Below are 12263 nucleotides of genomic sequence, written 5' to 3' on the forward strand. Positions count from 1 at the left end.
CATTCGAGATTTGGCTTGGCCCATGTCCCATAAGCTAACGTAGTCAGATTCCTGTTCTATAATGCAGCCAGACACAAGGTGTCCATCAAGATATTCTGCTTCACTACCACTTCTGTGTCAGTCTGTGAAATCATTGGGTCCAAAAAGTTATTGAATCAACTACACAGGACCAACACTAGGCCTTATTTAAATCATTAGGGTCTAATAGTTGTAAAATGCACTTCAAGTTGGAAAGGTAAAATGTTACCTTTCCATTCATTTCACTGAGCCGTCACCGGCCGTGACTCTGCAGATTGGAGGCAGAACTTAAGCAAATCCCAATTGGGTACGCTGAGCTGTATCCAGTTCTCTTTATACATCCATAGAGCGGTCTTGTCGTCCATCTTTATTTTCGTCTATGGTTCCTCTGCATTGCTGCTCTTTGTCCTCTGATTGAATCAGTCCGGTGCCATTTTTTAGATGGAAGACTTTGGGATTACCATGTATAAAATTGAGATGTTACTGTACCAGCAGAGACTGAAATTGGACAAAAAGCATTTTCCTCAGCATTTTGTATTTCTACCGCGGTCTTCCATCTTATGCAAAATCAACCCACTGCTTTCCATTACAGCAAAGCAAGCAGGTAAATGTTAACCGTCAAAACCTGAAATTGAACTTAAAGAAAATGAATAAGAATGGAGAAGTTAATTCATGTATTGCTGAACATTTAGTATCAATCTGTCTTTTTTAGAGTGTGTCATTATATGGTGCTATATCTGTAAATTACAAGGGGAATGTATATATATGATGATACATTACATTAAATTATGTACATTTTGAGTTTACATTGCTGTGCAGGTTTCTTATTTGATAAATGATTTGTTGTTGAAAAAATACATTAGACATTTCACCTTTTGATGCACATGGATCCAGGCTAAACAGTCCGTGTGAGTATAACACAAATGTTTTTTATATTTTGTCTTGTTGAGGCACGACAGTGAGACAAAGTGATTGGGAGTAAAAATAATTAATGAATGTGCGTAAACCATGAGATACTGTGAAGGTTTTTTTCTCAGAGTGAAGGACATGAAGTGTACACACCCTCACAACACGCCTCCATGATTTTTTTGGCAGTAGGCTCTGGCAGTTGTTGCAGAGCCGCTGTTTCTTCACCTCTCCTCCATTTCCCGTAAATCCTCTCTGTCCTTGCGTGCTCCAACCAGACATGGGAAAAGCCTCTATGAGCCAGCAGTCTCATTTCTCTGCGTTCAGTATGATAAACAAAACTGTAATGAGGCGTACATGTACACACAAACAAGCATCACTCTGCAGGCTGTGATATTAGGTCTTAGTTACTCATGCAAGTATTTAGCACTTTAGAATATAATTGCACTTTATGATTTGTCAGATGCGAGCAAGAGCACACTGGAGTTGCAAGCAACAGTTGTACATGAGTAAGCTGAAAAAGTTTGTCGTGTCTATCACTGGGAGATAAATTCTTTGTTGAGGGCATTGTTTTGTTTTAGAGCCATACTCATGGGGCCATACTCATGGGGCCATACGGTATGTGCTTTTGAAACACTGTCTCTCGATTGAAACGATTCCGTTCCCCAACGTTGGTTCTGTTTAATCGCCCCCGGTTCTTTCAGAGGGTAAAAATGAGTCTAAAATGTATATTCATTTGTATTAACCCCTGGGGCATGGTCTCTGTCCTCCCAGCAGTGATGAATCCTACCATAGTGCCGAGACAAAATGTCTCCCTTTCTAAGCACCAGCCAGTCCAGAGAGAGCACACCATTTCATGTTAAGGAACTGATGAGCACTGAAATTCATTTTCTTTCTTTTGGCACCCAGTGCTGGAAATCGGTTTTTACTCTGAACTGAATTTTGGTTCTCAACCCCACTTAACATGAATGTTGTTTTGGTCTGACCAATATCACAACTATTTATAAGATAACCATTGACATGATTTCACGGTTATAATGTGTCCCCTCCCATTGGCAACATATAGGGTCTGCATACAATTAAAATTAAAACAGGTTCCTGTGGTGCAATGAAGTCCACCAAGCAGTTACTTTAATTTAGTTGGAATGCTGATACAGCATTGAATGTGTTTCAAACAGTTTCATCCCTTTGTGAATTGTTTCCACTTGCGCCGTCCTTTAATTTCTTCATACAGCGGGAATCCAAATGAATTAATCCTGAGTCCAATAACCATCAAAGTCACTCCAAACTCCTATCCATCCCCAACTGCACCAATCACCGGACCTGGGGGGACAGAGCCTTCTCCGTCGCTGTCCCCTCCCTCTGGAACTCACTCCCAAAACCCATCAGAGACTGCCCTAACCTCACCACCTTCAAAAAACTCACAAAAACTCACCTCTTCAATCTGGCTTTTAATGTGTGATTATTTTTGTATTATTTGACTTTAACTTAACTATATATTTATTTGTTGTTCCTTTCTTTTCTTTTCTCTTCACTATATCTGTAAAGCGTCTTTGAGCACCTGTAAAGGCGCAAACAAATTAAATCTATTATTATTATTATTATTATTATTATTATTATTAATAGTGCTCCTTAATTACGCTTTCATCCTCCTTTAACAAAATACTTCATATTCATCCAGTTTGTGACAGTAGTTGTAGCATTTTTGAGACTTTTAAACTTTAATTACCGCTGTTGCGCCCGCAGGCAATAAGACTGTTAAACAACTGAACTGCTGAAACAATTTCATAACACTCATCTGCTACTTAGTAATTATTTATCTATTATCTAATATATCATTCCAATAACTTGTATATAGACTCGTATTGCACTATTCCACTTTTTTTTCTCTCACTTTAAAAAAAAAGCATTTTTCTTTTTGTATTACTTTTAATATAGTATATTTTAATATTGGTTAATATTGTCTGCTTATCTGAATTATTGTGTTGCATTGTTGGAGAAGCCTGTGACCTAAGATTTTCAACGACATAATTACTCTGTAGCTATGTTAGTTTGACAATAAAGAACCTTGAACCTTGAACCTTGCAGCTGATTGCATCAAAAGTGTAATTAGATTGTCAAATCAAGCTTAGCATCCACCGGCTGCAGTTTAAAAGGGTTCGTACTGTAATAACAGACACCAATCTGCTAAATATGGTCATAAGATTTCCCTGAACGGGTAGGTTAACCCCCTTTGTGGTTTGGTGTAAAGGCTACAGTTGCAGAGGTGCAGCATAAACACAAAGAGCAGGGTACTGTTTGTTTGCGCTAATGCCTTCTCTCACTGCTGATGTCACATTACCAAAGGCATGGCTACATTTGTTTTTTCAATCAATTGTTTAGAATCAGTCAATGATAAAAAAACGAATTCTAACTAAATGAAATAGCAAAATGTGACATTATAATCATCACAAATGCAAAAGTAAATAAAACTCTAAATGTGTTATTTTCTGTGCACTTATCATATTTGATTATCAATCTTCACTGCAAAGTTTATCTTGTGTGTTTGTCTCTAAAGTCTGCATACAAATTTAAATGAAGCATTGAGGACAGTAAAAGTGACACGACCTCCATCCGAACGCTGCGGGGCATGGTTTCTTTCTGTACATCCAAAAGTCCCTTGGGTTTTTTTGCTAAAACGTACATAGCGAATGCATGGTGGTAGATTCAGCATGTGGGACTTCCTGTACGTTTGTTTTTCTGTGCATTTTGGCTTCTTGCCTGCTTAGATTTGATCTGTGTAGGAGTGTGTATTAATACGTAAGACACCCTCCTCTGTTTATGTGTGGGGAGTCTCAATTGCATGCAAGTAAACATTGTACATGTTTGAATAGTGATAAACAGGACTGAATACTTTCCAATCAATTCGTAGTCAGCATGTCCTCAGCAGAGTTCACTCTGAGGTTACATGTGAAACGTGTGTCAACTTGTGTGTCCTTGTGTGTACATGTAACATTGACAAAACATTTTTTTCACAGATTGTTGGACATCTTATGCAAAATAATGAGTTTTAATTGGTCTCTAAGAAATTCATTATATTTTTGTGGTTATAGATGGTTATAGATGCTGTTCTTTTTCTGTGGCTTTCAGTTGCATCCTAGTGTATTTAGCTGGAGTTCTGGGGGGTTTTAAATAAATGTTCACCTGTGGCTGTGCAACTTTCAATGACGAGAAAATACACCATCAATACAAAGTGTTAGCATACAGAAGTCAACTAATAACGGACTTACAACACATATATGACTATAGTTGGCATTCAAATAATTTATCTCCCTTTATGTTTTATTCTCTTCCACTGACTAACAACTTCTCTGGAGGTATAATGCTTACCTCGCACATGCCATTTAGTGACCTTGATGCAACTTTTGCAGGCAGTTAAGGACAGACACGGGTTAAAGACACTGGCTCTGACTCTGCTGTGTCAATCAGGGTTAATCAGTGTTGTTTGTGAAAAATTGTGAGAAACGTCTCTTATGACCCACTTAAACAACAAGTGGCATGTGGGACATAGAGGAAGTGAGCACTTCCTTGAGCATGTTAAATATTAAACCACAATGGGACTTCCTCTGCAACTGGGGCCTTGATTAAAGGGAAATGTTAGTGGGTTAGTGATGATATGAAATGTGGTTAATTTCTCAATGCATCCGCTGCTATACAGTAGTAGAAACATAATAAAACATGGTTTCAGGTTTCCAAAGATGAAAATATCTAAATAAAAAAAGAAATGTCCACAGCTAATGTTCATTTTCAGGTTTATATTTGTATTTTGTGCCACTTTTGGGACATGTTTACATTCTTTAATGTTCTAAAAGGTCTTGTGCTGCTACACCTCTTTTCACCCTCTGTCTGAGACCAGAGCCCAGTCTGCTCTGATTGCTTAGCTGGCTGGCTCTGCTGTGATTGTTCAACAGCTTAGAGAAATCCTGCCCTTTTGCCTATTATGTGTTGGAGCGCTAGCCCATAGAATCGCATGTCATGTGATGTCACTATATTACTGAAGTAATAAAGAAATTACAATTGAAGCGTTTCAGGCAGGGGGGGGGGGGAGTGTGTGGGAGAGAAACTCCCAATGGAGGACGCAAGTTAAAACTGGCATTTGTTCATCATCCCTATTATATACTGTAAATTAGGGATGCACACTGATTTTTGCCGTTATTTTTCAGTTAATATATTTTTTCTTTCCACCCAATATCAGTAAAAACAAAGTCTCTCCTTTAGCGGAATTAGCATATAATAATAACCATAGGTTACTTACGTAACCCCAGTTCTCAGAGTAACATGAAGTGAGATGTCTCACTATGGGATGCGCCTCAACGCGTATGCAAACAGAAGCATCAATCTCATCACGCCAATCCTGATTGGCTGGTGATCTTGACGTCTACGTCAGGGAATCCACCCACCCTATAAGTAGCTTGCGCTACGACGCAGCGTCATTCAAAATAATCACCTCTTCTCACTTCGCCTTAGCAAGAAGGGCCGTCTGGTGAGAACTGGGGTTACGTAAGTAACCTATAGTTCTCATTCATAACACTCCGTTCGATGTCTCACTATGGGATATTGAAACTCCCGTATTGCTAGACATGCTTATCTTGAAAATCACCAAAACAACCAGAACTTAACAGGTAGAACCCTGTCTCAACACGGGGCCCATCACTGCGTGGACCACACTTGGAGCAGAGACATCTACTGTAGCCTGTAAAAGCGGACAAAAGTGAGCGGTGAGGACCAGCTCGCTGCTGCACAAATGTCTTGGATGGAAACACCCTTGAACAAAGGCCAGGATGTAGCCAGTCCACGAGTAGAATGAGCATGCAGGCCCGTTGGTGCCTGCAAACACTGACTCGTATAAGCCAGAGGAATCGCTTCCACAATCCAGTGGGAGAGCTGTTGCCTGGTAACGGGCTTGCCCTTCTGAGGGTTAGCCCAGGATATAAAGAGTTGGTCATTGCAACGAAACTCTTTTGATCTGTCCATATAGGTGCGTAAAGCACGAACTGGACACAGCAAATTCGGCCGCTGTTCCTCAGAGGAACACAGCGGCGGAGGAAATGCCACAATGTCAATGGGGGTACATGAGCCAACCACCTTAGGTATAAAGGCAGGGTTGGGCTTCAGCAACACTCTCGTATGCCCCGGGGCAAACTGAGTGCATGAAGGATGGACAGAGAGCGCATGAATGTCACTGACTCGCTTGGCAGATGCCAGAGCCAGTAACAGCACTGTCTTCAGTGACAGGTGTTTCATGTCAGCTTCTTCCAGGAGTTCAAATGGAGGTTGAGTGAGCCCATCTAAAACCACTGCCAAGTCCCATAAGGGCACCAGTGACCTGGAAACAGGGAGGAGCCTGCGAGTCCCTTTCATAAAACGGCAGACCAAAGGATGTTGGCTAGCCGTCTTTCCCTCAAAGCCCACATGGCATGCAGCAATAGCAGCCAGGTACACTTTGATCGTAGAGAAAGCTCTGTGTTTATCAATTAGGTCCTGCAGAAATGATAAAATCACCCCGACAGGACATTGAAAAGAGATGTTTCCTTTTTGAAGGCACCACTCCTCAAACACCCTCCACTTACAGTCATAGAGAGACCTGGTGGAGGAAGCTCTTGCACTCTGAATAGTGTTTATCACCTTCTGAGGGAGCCCCACTGTATTCACGTTATACCACTCACGGGCCAGGCCCATAGTGCCAAGCGCTCTGGATGTGGGTGAAAGATCGTCCCCCCCGCCTGAGACAGTATGTCCCTGCGTAGTGGGAGCTGCCACGGCTGCCCGCACAGCAGCTGATATATCTCCGCCAGCCAGTACATTGCAGGCCAGTGCGGAGCTATCAATATCATTGTGTGGCGTTGTTCTCTCACTCTGGACAGAGTTGGGGGTATCAGAGCCAGGGGTGGGAACGCGTACAGAAGGACCGGAGGCCAAACGTGCGCGAGCGCGTCCACGCCTAACGGTGCGTTTAAATCGCGCATTGAAAAGAACAGCTGACCTTGAGCATTTTCTTTTGATGCGAACAGATCTACCGCGGCTTGGCCGTAACGCACCCACAGCTGACTCACAACCATTCGATGTAGAGTCCAGTCTGCATATAGTGCTGCACCTCTGGACAGCAGATCTGCCCGAGGTTCATCACTCCTGGTACGTGCGTCGCTCTCAGAGAGAGGAGACGTCCGCGGCTCCATAAGATCAGTTTGCGTGCCAGCATGTGTAACTGGAGAGAACGCAAACCTCCTTGGCGGTTTATATACGATATTGTGGTCGTATTGTCTGTCCTCACGAGGACATGATGTCCTCGGAGAAAAGGCAAAAAGCGTTTTAGGGTGAGGAACACCGCTAAAAGCTCCAGATAATTTATGTGTGACCGTTGGAGGTCTCTGCTCCAGAGACCCCTCACAGGTCGACCTTCGTATATACCCCCCCAGCCCGTCATACATGCGTCTGTGGTGACCACCTTCCGCGATAGGACAGCACCCATAGGCACGCCCCGTACTAGAAAAGTCGGGTGCAGCCAGTGGCGCAGTGCCATTACGCATTTCATATCAATCAATCAATCAATCAATGTTTATTTATATAGCCCAATATCACAAATGTTACATTTGTCTCAGTGGACTTCACAGTTTGTACAGAATATCAGTATGACAATACGACACCCTCTGTCCTTAGACCCTCACATCGTACAAGGAAAAACTTCCAGAGAAAACCCACAGTTTAAAGGGAAAAATGGGAGAAACCTCAGGGAGAGCAACAGAGGAGGGATCCCTCTCCCAGGACGGACAGACGTGCAATAGATGCCGTGTATAAATTGAAAAGATAATACATTTGCAACATAGGTAGTCCAAATGTTTGGAAATGCATGTGTGTATAATAGGAAGATGAATCCACGAGTATCCATCCAGGACTTATGATCCAGGACCACAGCCACGACTCAAGATCCAGGACTCGCAATCCATGACACAGGACCGCAGGATCATCCATGACTCCGGATCCCGGCGTATATAGACACCAAAAAGAAAGAAATTTGGGGAAGCTGGGTTAATCGGAACATGAGAGTACACAGGTATAGACAGAGAGAAGGAAGAAGTAAGATGTCCCCCGACAAAACTAAGCCTATATCAGCAAAACTAGGGGCTGAATCTAATCAGCCCTAACTATAAGCTTTATCAAAAAGGAAGGTCTTAAGCGCACTCTTAAAAACGGATAGGGTGTCTGCCGTCCGAACACAAACTGGAAGCTGATTCCACAAAAGTGGAGCTTGATAAGAAAAGGCTCTGGCTCCCATTGTACTTTTAGAGACTCTAGGAACAACCAACAACCCTGCATTCTTGGAACGCAATGCCCTAGTAGGACAATAGGGTATAATGAGTTCTTTAAGGTAAGATGGCGCCTGCCCATTAAGGGCTTTGTAGGCGAGAAGAAGAATTTTAAATTCTATCCTGTGTTCTATAGGGAGCCAGTGTAAGGCAGCCAGAACAGGAGTAATGTGGTCCCTTTTCCTAACTCTGGTTAGTACACGAGCTGCAGCATTTTGAATCAGCTGAAGCGACTTGACTGACTTCTTGGTACACCCTGATAATAAGGAGTTACAATAATCCAGCCTTGAAGTAACAAATGCATGGACTAGTTTCTCTGCATCGTTTTGAGGCAAGATATGCCTGATTTTTGCAATGTTACGTAGATGGAAGTAGGAGGTTCTTGAAATTGATTTTATATGGGTGTTAAAGGATAAATCCTGATCAAATATAACACCAAGATTCCTTACAGTCTCACTGGAGGCCAAATTAATGCCATCCATAGTTAATATATCTTTAGATAATTTGTTTCGTATATTCTTCGGGCCAAGTACAATAACATAATAATAATAATAATAATATAATAGTTTTGGTCGTGTTTAACATCAAAAAATGTAAGGTCATCCACGTTTTTAAGTCCTTGTGGCAGTCTTGAATTTTATTTAGATGATTAATTTCATCAGGCTTGATTGATAAATATAGTTGAGTATCATCCGCATAACAATGAAAGTTTACAGAATGATTCCTTATAATATTGCCTAACGGAAGCATATATAGGGTGAACAAAATAGGTCCAAGCACTGAGCCCTGTGGCACTCCATGGCTAACTTTGGTTTGCATGGAAGATTCATCGTTGACACGTACAAACTGAGAGCGTTCAGATAGATAGGACCTAAACCAGCCTAAAGCAGTTCCCTGTATGCCAACTAAGTGCTCTAGTCTTTGCAATAGGATATCATGGTCGATAGTATCAAATGCAGCACTAAGATCGAGCAAGACAAGAATAGAGAAAAGTCCCTTGTCAGAGGCTATTAGAATGTCATTTGTGACTTTAACCAGAGCTGTCTCTGTGCTATGTTGTGTTCTAAAGCCAGACTGAAAATCTTCAAATAAATCATAGTTTTTTAAGTAATCACACAGCTGTTTTGCGACTGCTTTCTCAAGAATTTTTGAGAGGAACGGAAGATTAGAAATAGGTCTATAGTTGGCTAAAACCTCTGGATCGAGGTTGTGCTTTTTAAGAAGCGGTTTTATCACTGCTACTTTGAATGATTGTGGAACATTGCCTGATAATAAAGACATATTCATAATATTTAATAAAGAAGTGCTAATGAATGGAAAAACTTCTTTTAACAGCTTAGTTGGAATCGGGTCTAAGATACACGTTGATGGTTTAGAAGAGAGAATCATTGAATTGAATTGTTCAAGGTTTATGGCTGAAAAGCATTCTAGTTTACTATCTAGTGTAATATTAGAACTTACGTTTCCGGGAGCTGTTGATAACACTATACTGGTCCAAGGCCAGAGGTCATTGATTTTGTTTCTAAGAGTAACAATTTTATCGTTAAAAAAGCACATAAAATCATTACTACTGAGTGCTATGGGAATAGAAGGCTCAGTCGAGCTGTGGCTCTCTGTCAGCCTGGCTACAGTGCTGAAAAGAAATCTTGCATTATTCTTATTCTCATCTATTAATGAAGAGTAGTATGCTGCTCTCGCTTTACGCAGTGCTTTCTTATATTCATTGAGAGTAATATGCCAAATTAAACGAGATTCTTCAAGTTTAGTGGAACGCCATATCCTTTCAAGTTGTCTCGACTTTTGCTTTATTTTGCGGGTTTCGGCATTATGCCATGGAGCTAATCTATGTTGTTTTATTTTCTTCTTTTTCAAAGGAGCAACAGAGTCTAATTTTATTCGCAGCGCATCTGTAGCACTATCAACAACATGATCAATTTGGGGTGGTGTACATTTTGTATAAGTTTCCTCCCCTACATGCAGACATGCTATCGAGTTAAGTATTGGTGGAATCTCTTCCTTAAATTTGGCTATAGCACTAACAGATAGGTTTCTGCTGCAGGAGCTTTTGGCTAATGCTTTGTAGTCTAGTAACAGTACTTCAAAAGTTACTAAGAAATGGTCGGATAAAGCAGGATTATGCGGTTCGACTAATAGTTGCTCAATTTCAATACCATAAGTCAGAACAAGGTCAAGAGTGTGATTATAGCAGTGGGTTGGTTTATTTACACTCTGACAGAAACCAACAGAATCTAATATAGAGTTAAATGCAACAGTAAGGCTATTTTTATCATCGTCAACATGAATATTAAAGTCACCTACGATAATTACTTTATCTGTTTTAAGTACCAAAGCTGATAAAAACTCAGAGAATTCTGATAAGAATTCTGAATAACGACCTGGTGCACGGTACACTGTAACAAATAAGATTGGCTGCAAAGTTTTCCAGGTCGGATGCGTAAGACTGAAAATGAGGCTTTCAAAGGAGGTATCATTTAATTTTTGTTTAGTATTGATAAGTAAACTTGAGTCAAAGATTGCTGCAACTCCACCTCCTCGGCCCGTGCCTCGGGCAATATGAGTATTGATATGGCTGGGTGGAGGTGCCTCATTTATGCTGACATATTCTTCATGTCTCAACCAAGTTTCAGTGAGACAGCATATATCAATATTATAATCTGATATTAAATCATTTACCAGTATTGTTTTAGATGCTAGAGATCTTATGTTTAAGAGACCACATTTAATCTTCCTGTTTTGTTGCACTGTAGTAGTTGTTACATTTACTTTTATTAGGTTATTATGTATGACACCTCTATTAGGTTTTACCTTAAATTGTCCTTGGGCAGACACACACACCGTTAATATTGGGTATTTTATTGGGTTCGGGATTCCTATGGATGACTGCCTAGGAGAGAGCGCAGAGAAGACTGCGACTCTGCCTCCTGGTCTCAACTCCAGTTTGTCATGGATTAAGTCCACAGAGCACTGAAATGTTTGCCGAAATGAGATTTGCACCTTCCAAAGTAGGATGAATGCCGTCTCTCTTAATCAGACCAGGTTTTCCCCAGAAGGCTGTCCAATTATTCACGAAGCCCACATTGTTTGCTGGGCACCACCATAGTGGTCATAGTGACCATCACTCTCCGCGCGCCATTACGCGCGGGGTCCAGTCTGAGGGCAGCTACCCAGCGCTGAAACTCCCTCATGTGTAAGCGTCCCAATCGTACCACCAGGATGGCTGACGCCATGAGCCCCAGTAACCGCAGACATGATCTGAAGAGAACATATTTGCGTAGCCGGAAATGAGCGAGGCAAGCCCTGAAGGCTTTCACTCTTTCTGCTGACAGGCGGGCTGTAAAGGGCACCGAATTCAGGTGTAGGCCCAGGAAGAGTACAGTCTGGGCTGGGGACAACATGCTCTTTTCTGTGTTTATTACGAAACCCAGATTGAGCAGGTGTTTTACGAGGACATTCGTCTGCGTAATAGCTTCTTGCTCCGACTGTGCGAGAAGCAGCCAGTCATCCAGATAAGTTGCCAAGCAAATACCCTGTTGTCTTAACGGGGCTATCGCGGCTTCCGTACACCGTACAAACACTCGCGGGCTGAGAGACAGACCGAAGGGAAGGACTCTGTACTCGTAACAGACACCCTGAAAGGCGAACCTCAGATATTTCCTGTGTGGGTAATATACTGGGATGTGGAAATACGCATCTTTCAGGTCGACTGATGTGAACCAGTCGTTTTGGCACACGAGACGCAACAGAGATGTGTGAGTGAGCATTCTGAATTTGTATCTTTTGAGATATTTGTTCAGAGCTCTCAAATCTAGTATAGGCCGAATTCCGTTCCCTCCCCGTTTGGGAACGAGGAAATACTTGGAATAAAAGCCGCTCTGACTCTGTTCGGCGGGTATTATCGATATAGCCTTCTTTTCTAGTAGCGAGAAAATGTCTTGCTCCAGAATATGGGCCGACTCTCCCCGGGCTTGTGAATAC

This window comes from Notothenia rossii, assembly GCF_949606895.1.
Source record: "Notothenia rossii genome assembly, chromosome: 7".
Lineage (NCBI taxonomy): Eukaryota > Metazoa > Chordata > Actinopteri > Perciformes > Nototheniidae > Notothenia > Notothenia rossii.